General features: G+C 57.2%; 1 protein-coding gene across 1 annotated transcript in view; it reads left to right on the plus strand.

The window, feature by feature from the left end:
- The first annotated feature begins 735 nt into the window (after window positions 1-735).
- The window catches only part of LOC143975748 (matrix metalloproteinase-21-like), a 65,165-nt gene continuing 48,096 nt past the window's right edge, over window positions 736-17,804 (plus strand). Inside the window, exon 1 of the mRNA XM_077478261.1 lies at window positions 736-854. The gene's annotated coding sequence lies outside the window, so the exon portion shown is untranslated. The remainder of the gene's footprint in view (window positions 855-17,804) is intronic.

Below are 17,804 nucleotides of genomic sequence, written 5' to 3' on the forward strand. Positions count from 1 at the left end.
TAGCTCGGTGGCTGGAGGTGACCAAGCTACTGTAGCTCGGTGGCTGGAGGTGACCAAGCCACTGTAGCTCGGTGGCTGGAGGAGACCACGCCACTGTAGTTGGGTGGAAGGAACAGAACAAAGATTTGACTCCGAAATTCCCACCTGGACTACTTTACCCCCTCCCTCATTCCAGTTCTCATATATGAAGTTCTCACCTCCCACCTATTGTTAGCGCCCCTCTGAGGTCTCCGGAGAAGTTTCGGGCCTGCTCATATATTATGGTCTTCTCCAGCGTGAAGATAACGTCATCAAGAGTTGAGTTAACACATAAAACTCCCAAATCGAGGAGCTCCTGTCCCCAGGGAGGTGTCCCACCTGAGACGATAGGCGCAGTGGGTGTGGTCAGGGTGTTGGATTGACATTTGTAGAAGGTGGAGGTGGTGGGAGATCCCGGAATTCCCCCGGAGAAGACATAACATGACATTATTTTCCTTAGAAAAGGTCGGTGTTGTTGCCGGATGTTTATGTTGAAGATTTTGATGATCTCCAGATGCCGCGGCGGTGAGAAATGCAGACGCCGTACTGTAAATCAGGTATGAAAAGGGCAGCGTGGGTGAGAATCCGCCATCCCTCTACGTATTCACCAATGTGGGCAAAGACGCGCCATCAGCGAGACCCACCTGAGTCAGGTGATCCGGGGGGGAAAGTGTTAATGAGAGATAAGAATATCAGAAATGATTGGCCAGAGATCTCCGACCTCCTCCCTGGCAAAGATGTAAGAGACAACTTCCAGATGTGCCGAGACAGACGAAAGAAGACCGCGCCAGAGATACACCGCTCCGAGAGGGGGCTACAAGACACCGCAGAGACAGGTGAGAGACTGCTCCGAGAGGGGGCTACAAGACACCGCAGAGACAGGTGAGAGACTGCTCCGAGAGGGGGCTACAAGACACCATAGAGACAGGTGAGAGACTGCTCCGAGAGGGGGCTACAAGACACCGCAGAGACAGGTGAGAGACTGCTCCGAGAGGGGGCTACAAGACACCATAGAGACAGGTGAGAGACTGATCCGAGAGGGGGCTACAAGACACCACAGAGACAGGTGAGAGACTGCTCCGAGAGGGGGCTACAAGACACTACAGAGACAGGTGAGAGACTGCTCCGAGAGGGGGCTACAAGACACCATAGAGACAGGTGAGAGACTGCTCCGAGAGGGGGCTACAAGACACCGCAGAGACAGGAAAGAGACTGCTCCGAGAGGGGGCTACAAGACACCGCAGAGACAGGTGAGAGACTGCTCCGAGAGGGGGCTACAAGACACCATAGAGACAGGTGAGAGACTGCTCCGAGAGGGGGCTACAAGACACCGCAGAGACAGGAAAGAGACTGCTCCGAGAGGGGGCTACAAGACACCGCAGAGACAGGAAAGAGACTGCTCCGAGAGGGGGCTACAAGACACCGCAGAGACAGGTGAGAGACTGCTCCGAGAGGGGGGCTACAAGACACTACAGAGACAGGTGAGAGACTGCTCCGAGAGGGGGGCTACAAGACAATACAGAGACAGGTGAGAGACTGCTCCGAGAGGGGGGCTACAAGACACTACAGAGACAGGTGAGAGACTGCTCCGAGAGGGGGCTACAACACACCACAGAGACAGGTGAGAGACTGCTCCGAGAAGGTACTACAAGACACCGTAGAGACAGGTGAGAGACTGCTCAGAGGGGGGGGGCTACAAGACACCGCAGAGACAGGTGAGAGACTGCTCCGAGAGGGGGCTACAAGACAACAGAGACAGGAGAGAGACTGCTCCGAGAGGGGCTACAAGACACTACAGAGACAGGTGAGAGACTGCTCCGAGAGGGGGCTACAAGACACTACAGAGACAGGTGAGAGACTGCTCCGAGAGGGGGCTACAAGACAACAGAGACAGGTGAGAGACTGCTCCGAGAGGGGCTACAAGACACTACAGAGACAGGTGAGAGACTGATCCGAGAGGGGGCTACAAGACACCGCAGAGACAGGTGAGAGACTGCTCCGAGAGGGGGCTACAAGACACCGCAGAGACAGGTGAGAGACTGCTCCGAGAGGGGGCTACAAGACAACAGAGACAGGAGAGAGACTGCTCCGAGAGGGGGCTACAAGACACCACAGAGACAGGGGAGAGACTGCTCCGAGAGGGGGCTACAAGACACTACAGAGACAGGTGAGAGACTGCTCCGAGAGGGGGCTACAAGACACCGCAGAGACAGGTGAGAGACTGCTCCGAGAGGGGGCTACAAGACACCGCAGAGACAGGTGAGAGACTGCTCCGAGAGGGGGCTACAAGACACCATAGAGACAGGAGAGAGACTGCTCCGAGAGGGGGCTACAAGACACCGCAGAGACAGGTGAGAGACTGCTCCGAGAGGGGGCTACAAGACAACAGAGACAGGAGAGAGACTGCTCCGAGAGGGGGCTACAAGACACTACAGAGACAGGTGAGAGACTGCTCCGAGAGGGGGCTACAAGACACCACAGAGACAGGGGAGAGACTGCTCCGAGAGGGGGCTACAAGACACTACAGAGACAGGTGAGAGACTGCTCCGAGAGGGGGCTACAAGACACCGCAGAGACAGGTGAGAGACTGCTCCGAGAGGGGGCTACAAGACACCGCAGAGACAGGTGAGAGACTGCTCCGAGAGGGGGCTACAAGACAACAGAGACAGGAGAGAGACTGCTCCGAGAGGGGGCTACAAGACACCACAGAGACAGGGGAGAGACTGCTCCGAGAGGGGGCTACAAGACACCGCAGAGACAGGTGAGAGACTGCTCCGAGAGGGGGGCTACAAGACACTACAGAGACAGGTGAGAGACTGATCCGAGAGGGGGCTACAAGACACCACAGAGACAGGTGAGAGACTGCTCCGAGAGGGGCTACAAGACACTACAGAGACAGGTGAGAGACTGATCCGAGAGGGGGCTACAAGACACTACAGAGACAGGTGAGAGACTGCTCCGAGAGGGGGCTACAAGACACTACAGAGACAGGTGAGAGACTGCTCCGAGAGGGGCTACAAGACACTACAGAGACAGGTGAGAGACTGATCCGAGAGGGGGCTACAAGACACCGCAGAGACAGGTGAGAGACTGCTCCGAGAGGGGGCTACAAGACACCGCAGAGACAGGAGAGAGACGAGACTGCTCCGAGAGGGGGGCTACAAGACACTACAGAGACAGGAAAGAGACTGCTCCGAGAGGGGGCTACAAGACACCGCAGAGACAGGAGAGAGACGAGACTGCTCCGAGAGGGGGGCTACAAGACACTACAGAGACAGGTGAGAGACTGCTCCGAGAGGGGGCTACAAGACACTACAGAGACAGGAAAGAGACTGCTCCGAGAGGGGGCTACAAGACACCGCAGAGACAGGAAAGAGACGAGACTGCTCCGAGAGGAAGCTACAAGACACCACAGAGACAGGAAAGAGACTGCTCCGAGAGGAGGCTACAAGACACCGCAGAGACAGGTGAGAGACTGCTCCGAGAGGGGGCTACAAGACAACATAGAGACAGGTGAGAGACTGCTCCGAGAGGGGGCTACAAGACACCACTGAGACAGGTGAGAGACTGCTCCGAGAGGGGGCTACAAGACACTACAGAGACAGGTGAGAGACTGCTCTGAGAGGGGGCTACAAGACACCGCAGAGACAGGTGAGAGACTGCTCCGAGAGGGGGGCTACAAGACACCGCAGAGACAGGAGAGAGACTGCTCCGAGAGGGGGCTACAAGACACCACAGAGACAGGTGAGAGACTGCTCCGAGAGGGGGGCTACAAGACACCACAGAGACAGGGGAGAGACTGCTCTGAGAGGGGGGCTACAAGACACTACAGAGACAGGTGAAAGACTGCTCCGAGAGGGGGCTACAAGACACCGCAGAGACAGGTGAGAGACTGCTCCGAGAGGGGGCTACAAGACACCGCAGAGACAGGTGAGAGACTGCTCCGAGAGGGGGCTACAAGACACCACAGAGACAGGAGAGAGACTGCTCCAAGAGGGGGCTACAAGACACTACAGAGACAGGTGAGAGACTGCTCCGAGAGGGGGCTACAAGACACCACAGAGACAGGTGAGAGACTGCTCCGAGAGGGGGCTACAAGACACTACAGAGACAGGAGAGAGACTGCTCCAAGAGGGGGCTACAAGACACTACAGAGACAGGTGAGAGACTGCTCCGAGAGGGGGCTACAAGACACCGCAGAGACAGGTGAGAGACTGCTCCGAGAGGGGGCTACAAGACACTACAGAGACAGGTGAGAGACTGCTCCGAGAGGGGGCTACAAGACACCGCAGAGACAGGTGAGAGACTGCTCCGAGAGGGGGCTACAAGACACCGCAGAGACAGGTGAGAGACTGCTCCGAGAGGGGGGCTACAAGACACTACAGAGACAGGTGAGAGACTGCTCCGAGAGGGGGCTACAAGACAACATAGAGACAGGTGAGAGACTGCTCCGAGAGGGGGGCTACAAGACACCGCAGAGACAGGAAAGAGACTGCTCCGAGAGGAGGGCTACAAGACACCACAGAGACAGGTGAGAGACTGCTCCGAGAGGAGGGCTACAAGACACTACAGAGACAGGTGAGAGACTGCTCCGAGAGGAAGCTACAAGACACCACAGAGACAGGAAAGAGACTGCTCCGAGAGGAGGGCTACAAGACACCACAGAGACAGGTGAGAGACTGCTCCGAGAGGGGGCTACAAGACAACATAGAGACAGGTGAGAGACTGCTCCGAGAGGGGGCTACAAGACACTACAGAGATAGGAAAGAGACTGCTCCGAGAGGGGGGCTACAAGACACTACAGAGACAGGTGAGAGACTGCTCCGAGAGGGGGCTACAAGACACTACAGAGATAGGAAAGAGACTGCTCCGAGAGGGGGGCTACAAGACACCACTGAGACAGGTGAGAGACTGCTCCGAGAGGGGGCTACAAGACACTACAGAGACAGGTGAGAGACTGCTCTGAGAGGGGGCTACAAGACACCGCAGAGACAGGTGAGAGACTGCTCCGAGAGGGGGGCTACAAGACACCGCAGAGACAGGAGAGAGACTGCTCCGAGAGGGGGCTACAAGATACCACAGAGACAGGTGAGAGACTGCTCCGAGAGGGGGGCTACAAGACACCACAGAGACAGGGGAGAGACTGCTCTGAGAGGGGGCTACAAGACAACATAGAGACAGGTGAGAGACTGCTCCGAGAGGGGGCTACAAGACACCACTGAGACAGGTGAGAGACTGCTCCGAGAGGGGGCTACAAGACACTACAGAGACAGGTGAGAGACTGCTCCGAGAGGGGGCTACAAGACACCACTGAGACAGGTGAGAGACTGCTCCGAGAGGGGGCTACAAGACACTACAGAGACAGGTGAGAGACTGCTCTGAGAGGGGGCTACAAGACACCGCAGAGACAGGTGAGAGACTGCTCCGAGAGGGGGGCTACAAGACACCGCAGAGACAGGAGAGAGACTGCTCCGAGAGGGGGCTACAAGACACCACAGAGACAGGTGAGAGACTGCTCCGAGAGGGGGGCTACAAGACACCACAGAGACAGGTGAGAGACTGCTCCGAGAGGGGGGCTACAAGACACCACAGAGACAGGTGAGAGACTGCTCCGAGAGTGGGCTACAAGACACTACAGAGACAGGTGAAAGACTGCTCCGAGAGGGGGCTACAAGACACTACAGAGACAGGAGAGAGACTGCTCCAAGAGGGGGCTACAAGACACTACAGAGACAGGTGAGAGACTGCTCCGAGAGGGGGCTACAAGACACTACAGAGACAGGAGAGAGACTGCTCCAAGAGGGGGCTACAAGACACTACAGAGACAGGTGAGAGACTGCTCCGAGAGGGGGCTACAAGACACTACAGAGACAGGTGAGAGACTGCTCCGAGAGGGGGCTACAAGACACCGCAGAGACAGGTGAGAGACTGCTCCGAGAGGAGGGCTACAAGACACCGCAGAGACAGGTGAGAGACTGCTCCGAGAGGGGGCTACAAGACACCGCAGAGACAGGTGAGAGACTGCTCCGAGAGGGGGGCTACAAGACACTACAGAGACAGGTGAGAGACTGCTCCGAGAGGGGGCTACAAGACACTACAGAGACAGGTGAGAGACTGCTCCGAGAGGAGGGCTACAAGACAACACAGAGACAGGTGAGAGACTGCTCCGAGAGGGGGCTACAAGACACCACAGAGACAGGTGAGAGACTGCTCCGAGAGGGGGCTACAAGACACCGCAGAGACAGGTGAGAGACTGCTCCGAGAGGGGGCTACAAGACACCGCAGAGACAGGTGAGAGACTGCTCCGAGAGGGGGCTACAAGACACTACAGAGACAGGAGAGAGACTGCTCCAAGAGGGGGCTACAAGACACTACAGAGACAGGTGAGAGACTGCTCCGAGAGGGGGCTACAAGACACTACAGAGACAGGTGAGAGACTGCTCCGAGAGGGGGCTACAAGACACCGCAGAGACAGGTGAGAGACTGCTCCGAGAGGGGGCTACAACACACCACAGAGACAGGTGAGAGACTGCTCCGAGAAGGGACTACAAGACACTACAGAGACAGGTGAGAGACTGCTCCGAGAGGAGGGCTACAAGACACTACAGAGACAGGTGAGAGACTGCTCCGAGAGGGGGGCTACAAGACACCACTGAGACAGGTGAGAGACTGCTCCGAGAGGAGGGCTACAAGACACTACAGAGACAGGTGAGAGACTGCTCCGAGAGGGGGCTACAAGACACTACAGAGACAGGTGAGAGACTGCTCCGAGAGGGGGCTACAAGACACCACTGAGACAGGTGAGAGACTGCTCCGAGAGGGGCTACAAGACACTACAGAGACAGGTGAGAGACTGCTCTGAGAGGGGGCTACAAGACACTACAGAGACAGGTGAGAGACTGCTCCGAGAGGGGGCTACAAGACACCGCAGAGACAGGAGAGAGACTGCTCCGAGAGGGGGCTACAAGACACCGCAGAGACAGGTGAGAGACTGCTCCGAGAGGGGGGCTACAAGACACCGCAGAGACAGGAGAGAGACTGCTCCGAGAGGGGGCTACAAGATACCACAGAGACAGGTGAGAGACTGCTCCGAGAGGGGGGCTACAAGACACCACAGAGACAGGGGAGAGACTGCTCTGAGAGGGGGCTACAAGACAACATAGAGACAGGTGAGAGACTGCTCCGAGAGGGGGCTACAAGACACTACAGAGACAGGTGAGAGACTGCTCCGAGAGGGGGCTACAAGACACTACAGAGACAGGTGAGAGACTGCTCCGAGAGGGGGCTACAAGACACCGCAGAGACAGGTGAGAGACTGCTCCGAGAGGAGGGCTACAAGACACCGCAGAGACAGGTGAGAGACTGCTCCGAGAGGGGGCTACAAGACACCGCAGAGACAGGTGAGAGACTGCTCCGAGAGGGGGGCTACAAGACACTACAGAGACAGGTGAGAGACTGCTCCGAGAGGGGGCTACAAGACACTACAGAGACAGGTGAGAGACTGCTCCGAGAGGAGGGCTACAAGACAACACAGAGACAGGTGAGAGACTGCTCCGAGAGGGGGCTACAAGACACCACAGAGACAGGTGAGAGACTGCTCCGAGAGGGGGCTACAAGACACCGCAGAGACAGGTGAGAGACTGCTCCGAGAGGGGGCTACAAGACACCGCAGAGACAGGTGAGAGACTGCTCCGAGAGGGGGCTACAAGACACTACAGAGACAGGAGAGAGACTGCTCCAAGAGGGGGCTACAAGACACTACAGAGACAGGTGAGAGACTGCTCCGAGAGGGGGCTACAAGACACTACAGAGACAGGTGAGAGACTGCTCCGAGAGGGGGCTACAAGACACCGCAGAGACAGGTGAGAGACTGCTCCGAGAGGGGGCTACAACACACCACAGAGACAGGTGAGAGACTGCTCCGAGAAGGGACTACAAGACACCGCAGAGACAGGTGAGAGACTGCTCCGAGAGGAGGGCTACAAGACACTACAGAGACAGGTGAGAGACTGCTCCGAGAGGGGGGCTACAAGACACCACAGAGACAGGTGAGAGACTGCTCCGAGAGGGGGCTACAAGACACCGCAGAGACAGGTGAGAGACTGCTCCGAGAGGGGGCTACAAGACACCGCAGAGACAGGTGAGAGACTGCTCAGAGGGGGGGGGGGGCTACAAGACACCGCAGAGACAGGTGAGAGACTGCTCAGAGGGGGGGGGGGGGCTACAAGACACTACAGAGACAGGAGAGAGACTGCTCCGAGAGGGGGCTACAAGACACCGCAGAGACAGGTGAGAGACGAGACTGCTCCGAGAGGGGGCTACAAGACACCACAGAGACAGGGGAGAGACTGCTCCGAGAGGGGGCTACAAGACAACATAGAGACAGGTGAGAGACTGCTCCGAGAGGGGGGCTACAAGACACCACAGAGACAGGGGAGAGACTGCTCCGAGAGGGGGCTACAAGACACCACAGAGACAGGGGAGAGACTGCTCCGAGAGGGGGCTACAAGACACCACAGAGACAGGGGAGAGACTGCTCCGAGAGGGGGCTACAAGACACCACAGAGACAGGGGAGAGACTGCTCCGAGAGGGGGCTACAAGACAACACAGAGACAGGTGAGAGACTGCTCCGAGAGGGGGCTACAAGACACTACAGAGACAGGTGAGAGACTGCTCCGAGAGGGGGCTACAAGACACTACAGAGACAGGAAAGAGACTGCTCCGAGAGGGGGCTACAAGACACCGCAGAGACAGGTGAGAGACTGCTCCGAGAGGGGGCTACAAGACACTACAGAGACAGGTGAGAGACTGCTCCGAGAGGGGGCTACAAGACACCGCAGAGACAGGTGAGAGACTGCTCCGAGAGGGGGCTACAAGACACCACAGAGACAGGGGAGAGACTGCTCCGAGAGGGGGGCTACAAGACACTACAGAGACAGGTGAGAGACTGCTCCGAGAGGGGGGCTACAAGACACTACAGAGACAGGTGAGAGACTGCTCCGAGAGGGGGCTACAAGACACTACAGAGACAGGTGAGAGGCTGCTCCGAGAGGGGGCTACAAGACACTACAGAGACAGGTGAGAGGCTGCTCCGAGAGGGGGCTACAAGACACTACAGAGACAGGTGAGAGACTGCTCTGAGAGGGGGCTACAAGACACCACAGAGACAGGTGAGAGACTGCTCCGAGAGGAGGGCTACAAGACACCACAGAGACAGGTGAGAGACTGCTCTGAGAGGGGGCTACAAGACACCACAGAGACAGGTGAGAGACTGCTCCGAGAGGGGGGCTACAAGACACTACAGAGACAGGTGAGAGACTGCTCCGAGAGGGGGCTACAAGACACTACAGAGACAGGTGAGAGGCTGCTCCGAGAGGGGGCTACAAGACACTACAGAGACAGGAAAGAGACTGCTCCGAGAGGGGGCTACAAGACACTACAGAGACAGGTGAGAGACTGCTCCGAGAGGGGGCTACAAGACACCGCAGAGACAGGTGAGAGACTGCTCCGAGAGGGGGCTACAAGACACTACAGAGACAGGTGAGAGACTGCTCCGAGAGGGGGCTACAAGACACTACAGAGACAGGTGAGAGACTGCTCCGAGAGGGGGCTACAAGACACTACAGAGACAGGAAAGAGACTGCTCCGAGAGGGGGCTACAAGACACCACAGAGACAGGTGAGAGACTGCTCTGAGAGGGGGCTACAAGACACTACAGAGACAGGTGAGAGACTGCTCCGAGAGGGGGCTACAAGACACCGCAGAGACAGGTGAGAGACTGCTCCGAGAGGGGGCTACAAGACACTACAGAGACAGGTGAGAGACTGCTCCGAGAGGGGGCTACAAGACACCGCAGAGACAGGTGAGAGACTGCTCCGAGAGGGGGCTACAAGACACTACAGAGACAGGTGAGAGACTGCTCCGAGAGGGGGCTACAAGACACTACAGAGACAGGTGAGAGACTGCTCCGAGAGGGGGCTACAAGACACTACAGAGACAGGAAAGAGACTGCTCCGAGAGGGGGCTACAAGACACCACAGAGACAGGTGAGAGACTGCTCCGAGAGGGGGCTACAAGACAACATAGAGACAGGTGAGAGACTGCTCCGAGAGGGGGCTACAAGACACCACAGAGACAGGAGAGAGACGAGACTGCTCCGAGAGGGGGCTACAAGACACTACAGAGACAGGAGAGAGACGAGACTGCTCCGAGAGGGGGCTACAAGACACCACAGAGACAGGAGAGAGACGAGACTGCTCCGAGAGGGGGCTACAAGACACTACAGAGACAGGAAAGAGACTGCTCCGAGAGGAAGCTACAAGACACCACAGAGACAGGTGAGAGACTGCTCCGAGAGGGGGCTACAAGACAACATAGAGACAGGTGAGAGACTGCTCCGAGAGGGGGCTACAAGACACCACAGAGACAGGGGAGAGACTGCTCCGAGAGGGGGCTACAAGACACTACAGAGACAGGAGAGAGACTGCTCCGAGAGGAGGCTACAAGACAACACAGAGACAGGTGAGAGACTGCTCCGAGAGAGGGCTACAAGACACTACAGAGACAGGGGAGAGACTACTCCGAGAGGGGGCTACAAGACACCACAGAGACAGGGGAGAGACTGCTCCGAGAGGGGGCTACAAGACAACACAGAGACAGGGGAGAGACTGCTCCGAGAGGGGGCTACAAGACAACACAGAGACAGGTGAGAGACTGCTCCGAGAGGGGGCTACAAGACACTACAGAGACAGGTGAGAGACTGCTCCGAGAGGGGGCTACAAGACAACACAGAGACAGGTGAGAGACTGCTCCGAGAGGGGGCTACAAGACACCACAGAGACAGGTGAGAGACTGCTCCGAGAGGGGGCTACAAGACAACACAGAGACAGGGGAGAGACTGCTCCGAGAGGGGGCTACAAGACAACACAGAGACAGGTGAGAGACTGCTCCGAGAGGGGGGCTACAAGACACTACAGAGACAGGTGAGAGACTGCTCCGAGAGGGGGGCTACAAGACACTACAGAGACAGGTGAGAGACTGCTCCGAGAGGGGGCTACAACACACCACAGAGACAGGTGAGAGACTGCTCCGAGAGGGGGCTACAAGACACCACAGAGACAGGTGAGAGACTGCTCCGAGAGGGGGGCTACAAGACACTACAGAGACAGGTGAGAGACTGCTCCGAGAGGGGGCTACAAGACACTACAGAGACAGGTGAGAGACTGCTCCGAGAGGGGGCTACAAGACACTACAGAGACAGGAAAGAGACTGCTCCGAGAGGGGGCTACAAGACACCGCAGAGACAGGTGAGAGACTGCTCCGAAAGGGGGCTACAAGACACTACAGAGACAGGTGAGAGACTGCTCCGAGAGGGGGCTACAAGACACCGCAGAGACAGGTGAGAGACTGCTCCGAGAGGGGGCTACAAGACACTACAGAGACAGGTGAGAGACTGCTCCGAGAGGGGGCTACAAGACACCACAGAGACAGGTGAGAGACTGCTCCGAGAGGGGGCTACAAGACACTACAGAGACAGGTGAGAGACTGCTCCGAGAGGGGGCTACAAGACACTACAGAGACAGGTGAGAGACTGCTCCGAGAGGGGGCTACAAGACACTACAGAGACAGGAAAGAGACTGCTCCGAGAGGGGGCTACAAGACACCACAGAGACAGGTGAGAGACTGCTCCGAGAGGGGGCTACAAGACACTACAGAGACAGGAAAGAGACTGCTCCGAGAGGGGGCTACAAGACACCACAGAGACAGGTGAGAGACTGCTCCGAGAGGGGGCTACAAGACACCACAGAGACAGGTGAGAGACTGCTCCGAGAGGGGGCTACAAGACACTACAGAGACAGGAAAGAGACTGCTCCGAGAGGGGGCTACAAGACACCACAGAGACAGGTGAGAGACTGCTCCGAGAGGGGGCTACAAGACACTACAGAGACAGGAAAGAGACTGCTCCGAGAGGGGGCTACAAGACACCACAGAGACAGGTGAGAGACTGCTCCGAGAGGGGGCTACAAGACACTACAGAGACAGGAAAGAGACTGCTCCGAGAGGGGGCTACAAGACACCACAGAGACAGGTGAGAGACTGCTCCGAGAGGGGGCTACAAGACACCGCAGAGACAGGTGAGAGACTGCTCCGAGAGGGGGCTACAAGACACCGCAGAGACAGGTGAGAGACTGCTCCGAGAGGGGGGCTACAAGACACCGCAGAGACAGGTGAGAGACTGCTCCGAGAGGGGGCTACAAGACAACATAGAGACAGGTGAGAGACTGCTCCGAGAGGAGGGCTACAAGACAACACAGAGACAGGTGAGAGACTGCTCCGAGAGGGGGCTACAAGACACTACAGAGACAGGTGAGAGACTGCTCCGAGAGGGGGCTACAAGACAACATAGAGACAGGTGAGAGACTGCTCCGAGAGGGGGGCTACAAGACACCACAGAGACAGGTGAGAGACTGCTCCGAGAGGGGGCTACAAGACAACATAGAGACAGGTGAGAGACTGCTCCGAGAGGAAGCTACAAGACACTACAGAGACAGGTGAGAGACTGCTCCGAGAGGGGGCTACAAGACACCGCAAAGACAGGTGAGAGACTGCTCCGAGAGGGGGCTACAAGACAACACAGAGACAGGTGAGAGACTGCTCCGAGAGGGGGCTACAAGACACTACAGAGACAGGTGAGAGACTGCTCCGAGAGGGGGCTACAAGACAACACAGAGACAGGTGAGAGACTGCTCCGAGAGGGGGCTACAAGACACTACAGAGACAGGTGAGAGACTGCTCCGAGAGGGGGCTACAAGACACTACAGAGACAGGTGAGAGACTGCTCCGAGAGGGGGCTACAAGACACCGCAGAGACAGGTGAGAGACTGCTCCGAGAGGGGGGCTACAAGACACTACAGAGACAGGTGAGAGACTGCTCCGAGAGGGGGCTACAAGACACCACAGAGACAGGTGAGAGACTGCTCTGAGAGGGGGCTACAAGACACCGCAGAGACAGGAGAGAGACTGCTCCGAGAGGGGGCTACAAGACACCGCAGAGACAGGTGAGAGACTGATCCGAGAGGGGGGCTACAAGACACCACTGAGACAGGTGAGAGACTGCTCCGAGAGGAGGGCTACAAGACAACACAGAGACAGGAGAGAGACTGCTCCGAGAGGGGGCTACAAGACACCGCAGAGACAGGTGAGAGACTGCTCCGAGAGGGGGGCTACAAGACACCGCAGAGACAGGTGAGAGACTGATCCGAGAGGGGGGCTACAAGACACTACAGAGACAGGTGAGAGACTGCTCCGAGAGGGGGCTACAAGACAATACAGAGACAGGTGAGAGACTGCTCCGAGAGGGGGCTACAAGACACTACAGAGACAGGTGAGAGACTGCTCCGAGAGGGGGCTACAAGACAATACAGAGACAGGTGAGAGACTGCTCCGAGAGGGGGCTACAAGACACCGCAGAGACAGGTGAGAGACTGCTCCGAGAGGGGGCTACAAGACACCATAGAGACAGGAGAGAGACTGTTTCGAGAGGGGGCTACAAGACACCATAGAGACAGGAGAGAGACTGTTTCGAGAGGGGGCTACGAGACACCACAGAGACAGGTGAGAGACTGCTCCGAGAGGGGGGCTACAAGACATTACAGAGACAGGAGAGAGACTGCTCCGAGAGGGGGCTACAACACACCACAGAGACAGGTGAGAGACTGCTCCGAGAGGGGGCTACAAGACACCGCAGAGACAGGTGAGAGACTGCTCCGAGAGGGGGCTACAAGACACTACAGAGACAGGAGAGAGACTGCTCCGAGAGGGGGCTACAAGACACCACAGAGACAGGTGAGAGACTGCTCCGAGAGGGGCTACAAGACACTACAGAGACAGGTGAGAGACTGATCCGAGAGGGGGCTACAAGACATTACAGAGACAGGAGAGAGACTGCTCCGAGAGGGGGCTACAAGACACCACAGAGACAGGGGAGAGACTGCTCCGAGAGGGGGCTACAAGACATTACAGAGACAGGAGAGAGACTGCTCCGAGAGGGGGCTACAAGACACCACAGAGACAGGGGAGAGACTGCTCCGAGAGGGGGCTACAAGACACTACAGAGACAGGAGAGAGACTGCTCCGAGAGGGGGCTACAAGACATTACAGAGACAGGAGAGAGACTGCTCCGAGAGGGGGCTACAAGACATTACAGAGACAGGAGAGAGACTGCTCCGAGAGGGGGCTACAAGACACCACAGAGACAGGGGAGAGACTGCTCCGAGAGGGGGCTACAAGACACTACAGAGACAGGTGAGAGACTGCTCCGAGAGGGGGCTACAAGACATTACAGAGACAGGGGAGAGACTGCTCCGAGAGGGGGCTACAAGACATTACAGAGACAGGAGAGAGACTGCTCCGAGAGGGGGCTACAAGACACCACAGAGACAGGGGAGAGACTGCTCCGAGAGGGGGCTACAAGACACTACAGAGACAGGTGAGAGACTGCTCCGAGAGGGGGCTACAAGACATTACAGAGACAGGAGAGAGACTGCTCCGAGAGGGGGCTACAAGACACCACAGAGACAGGGGAGAGACTGCTCCGAGAGGGGGCTACAAGACAACACAGAGACAGGTGAGAGACTGCTCCGAGAGGGGGCTACAAGACACCGCAGAGACAGGTGAGAGACTGCTCCGAGAGGGGGCTACAAGACACCGCAGAGACAGGTGAGAGACTGCTCTGAGAGGAGGGCTACAAGACACTACAGAGACAGGTGAGAGACTGCTCCGAGAGGGGGGCTACAAGACACCACAGAGACAGGTGAGAGACTGCTCCGAGAGGGGGCTACAACACACCACAGAGACAGGTGAGAGACTGCTCCGAGAGGAGGGCTACAAGACACTACAGAGACAGGAGAGAGACGAGACTGCTCCGAGAGGGGGCTACAAGACACTACAGAGACAGGTGAGAGACTGCTCCGAGAGGGGGCTACAAGACACTACAGAGACAGGTGAGAGACTGCTCCGAGAGGGGGCTACAAGACACTACAGAGACAGGTGAGAGACTGCTCCGAGAGGGGGCTACAAGACACTACAGAGACAGGTGAGAGACTGCTCCGAGAGGGGGCTACAAGACACTACAGAGACAGGTGAGAGACTGCTCCGAGAGGGGGCTACAAGACACCGCAGAGACAGGTGAGAGACTGCTCCGAGAGGGGGCTACAAGACACCGCAGAGACAGGTGAGAGACTGCTCCGAGAGGGGGCTACAAGACACTACAGAGACAGATGAGAGACTGCTCCGAGAGGGGGCTACAAGACACCGCAGAGACAGGTGAGAGACTGCTCCGAGAGGGGGCTACAAGACACCGCAGAGACAGGTGAGAGACTGCTCCGAGAGGGGGGCTACAAGACACTACAGAGACAGGTGAGAGACTGCTCCGAGAGGGGGCTACAAGACACCGCAGAGACAGGTGAGAGACTGCTCCGAGAGGGGGGCTACAAGACACTACAGAGACAGGTGAGAGACTGCTCCGAGAGGGGGCTACAAGACACTACAGAGACAGGTGAGAGACTGCTCCGAGAGGGGGCTACAAGACAACATAGAGACAGGTGAGAGACTGCTCCGAGAGGGGGGCTACAAGACACCATAGAGACAGGAAAGAGACTGCTCCGAGAGGAGGGCTACAAGACACTACAGAGATAGGAAAGAGACTGCTCCGAGAGGGGGCTACAAGACACCACAGAGACAGGAGAGAGACGAGACTGCTCCGAGAGGAAGCTACAAGACACCACAGAGACAGGTGAGAGACTGCTCCGAGAGGGGGCTACAAGACACTACAGAGACAGGTGAGAGACTGCTCCGAGAGGGGGCTACAAGACAACATAGAGACAGGTGAGAGACTGCTCCGAGAGGGGGGCTACAAGACACCACAGAGACAGGTGAGAGACTGCTCCGAGAGGGGGCTACAAGACACTACAGAGACAGGTGAGAGACTGCTCCGAGAGGGGGCTACAAGACACTACAGAGATAGGAAAGAGACTGCTCCGAGAGGGGGCTACAAGACACCACAGAGACAGGAGAGAGACGAGACTGCTCCGAGAGGAAGCTACAAGACACCACAGAGACAGGTGAGAGACTGCTCCGAGAGGGGGCTACAAGACACTACAGAGACAGGTGAGAGACTGCTCCGAGAGGGGGCTACAAGACAACATAGAGACAGGTGAGAGACTGCTCCGAGAGGGGGGCTACAAGACACCACAGAGACAGGTGAGAGACTGCTCCGAGAGGGGGCTACAAGACACTACAGAGACAGGTGAGAGACTGCTCCGAGAGGGGGCTATAAGACAACATAGAGACAGGTGAGAGACTGCTCCGAGAGGGGGGCTACAAGACACCATAGAGACAGGAAAGAGACTGCTCCGAGAGGAGGGCTACAAGACAACACAGAGACAGATGAGAGACTGCTCCGAGAGGGGGCTACAAGACACTACAGAGACAGGTGAGAGACTGCTCCGAGAGGGGGCTACAAGACACTACAGAGATAGGAAAGAGACTGCTCCGAGAGGGGGCTACAAGACACCACAGAGACAGGAGAGAGACGAGACTGCTCCGAGAGGAAGCTACAAGACACCACAGAGACAGGTGAGAGACTGCTCCGAGAGGGGGCTACAAGACACTACAGAGACAGGTGAGAGACTGCTCCGAGAGGGGGCTACAAGACAACATAGAGACAGGTGAGAGACTGCTCCGAGAGGGGGGCTACAAGACACCACAGAGACAGGTGAGAGACTGCTCCGAGAGGGGGGCTACAAGACACTACAGAGACAGGTGAGAGACTGCTCCGAGAGGGGGCTACAAGACAACATAGAGACAGGTGAGAGACTGCTCCGAGAGGGGGCTACAAGACACTACAGAGACAGGTGAGAGACTGCTCCGAGAGGGGGCTACAAGACACTACAGAGACAGGTGAGAGACTGCTCCGAGAGGGGGCTACAAGACACCGCAGAGACAGGTGAGAGACTGCTCCGAGAGGGGGCTACAAGACACCGCAGAGACAGGTGAGAGACTGCTCCGAGAGGGGGGCTACAAGACACCATAGAGACAGGAAAGAGACTGCTCCGAGAGGAGGGCTACAAGACAACACAGAGACAGATGAGAGACTGCTCCGAGAGGGGGGCTACAAGACACCGCAGAGACAGGTGAGAGACTGCTCCGAGAGGGGGCTACAAGACACTACAGAGACAGGTGAGAGACTGCTCCGAGAGGGGGCTACAAGACACCGCAGAGACAGGAAAGAGACTGCTCCGAGAGGGGGCTACAACACACCACAGAGACAGGTGAGAGACTGATCCGAGAGGGGGGCTACAAGACACCACTGAGACAGGTGAGAGACTGCTCCGAGAGGAGGGCTACAAGACAACACAGAGACAGGTGAGAGACTGCTCCGATAGGGGGCTACAAGACACCGCAGAGACAGGTGAGAGACTGCTCCGAGAGGAGGGCTACAAGACAACACAGAGACAGGTGAGAGACTGCTCCGATAGGGGGGCTACAAGACACCACCGAGACAGGTGAGAGACTGCTCCGAGAGGGGGCTACAAGACACCATAGAGACAGGAGAGAGACTGTTTCGAGAGGGGGCTACGAGACACCACAGAGACAGGTGAGAGACTGCTCCGAGAGGGGGGCTACAAGACATTACAGAGACAAGAGAGAGACTGCTCCGAGAGGGGGCTACAAGACACTACAGAGACAGATGAGAGACGAGACTGCTCTGAGAGGGGGCTACGAG

The sequence above is a fragment of the Lithobates pipiens genome, unplaced genomic scaffold (assembly GCF_037356315.1).
Source record: "Lithobates pipiens isolate NorthernLeopardFrog02 unplaced genomic scaffold, aLitPip1_a1.2 Scaffold_13, whole genome shotgun sequence".
Lineage (NCBI taxonomy): Eukaryota > Metazoa > Chordata > Amphibia > Anura > Ranidae > Lithobates > Lithobates pipiens.